Source organism: Neomonachus schauinslandi, chromosome 10 (genome assembly GCF_002201575.2).
Source record: "Neomonachus schauinslandi chromosome 10, ASM220157v2, whole genome shotgun sequence".
Classification (NCBI taxonomy): Eukaryota; Metazoa; Chordata; class Mammalia; order Carnivora; family Phocidae; genus Neomonachus; species Neomonachus schauinslandi.
The window spans coordinates 109,027,388-109,027,813 of NC_058412.1; the positions used below are offsets into that span (position 1 = coordinate 109,027,388).

At 64.3% G+C, this 426-nt stretch overlaps 1 protein-coding gene across 2 annotated transcripts in view; it reads right to left on the bottom strand.

Moving 5' to 3' along the window:
- The window catches only part of ITPA (inosine triphosphatase), a 10,770-nt gene that overhangs the window by 2,736 nt on the left and 7,608 nt on the right, over window positions 1–426 (bottom strand). The gene's annotated exons all lie outside the window — the stretch shown is intronic.

Genomic DNA, 426 nt, shown 5'->3' on the forward strand with positions numbered 1-426 from the left:
CACACACAACTCTCCCTGCGCGTGAGCACACACACAGCTCTCCCTGCACGCACGCACACCTCTCCCTGCGCGCACACACACAACTCTCCCTGCGCGCACACAAACACACGCTCTCCCTGCGCGCGCATACACACACCTCTCCCTGCGTGCGCACAAACACACACACAGCTCTCCCTGCGCACACACACAGCTCTCCCTGCACGTGCACACACACACAGCTCTCCCTGCGCGCGCACACACACAACTCTCCCTGCGCGCGCACACACACAGAGCTCTCCCTGCGCGTGCACACACACACAGAGCTCTCCCTGCGCGTGCACACACAGCTCTCCCTGCACGCACGCACACACACACAGAGCTCTCCCTGCGCGCGCGCGCACACACACACACAGCTCTCCCTGCGCGCGCACACACACACAGCTCTCC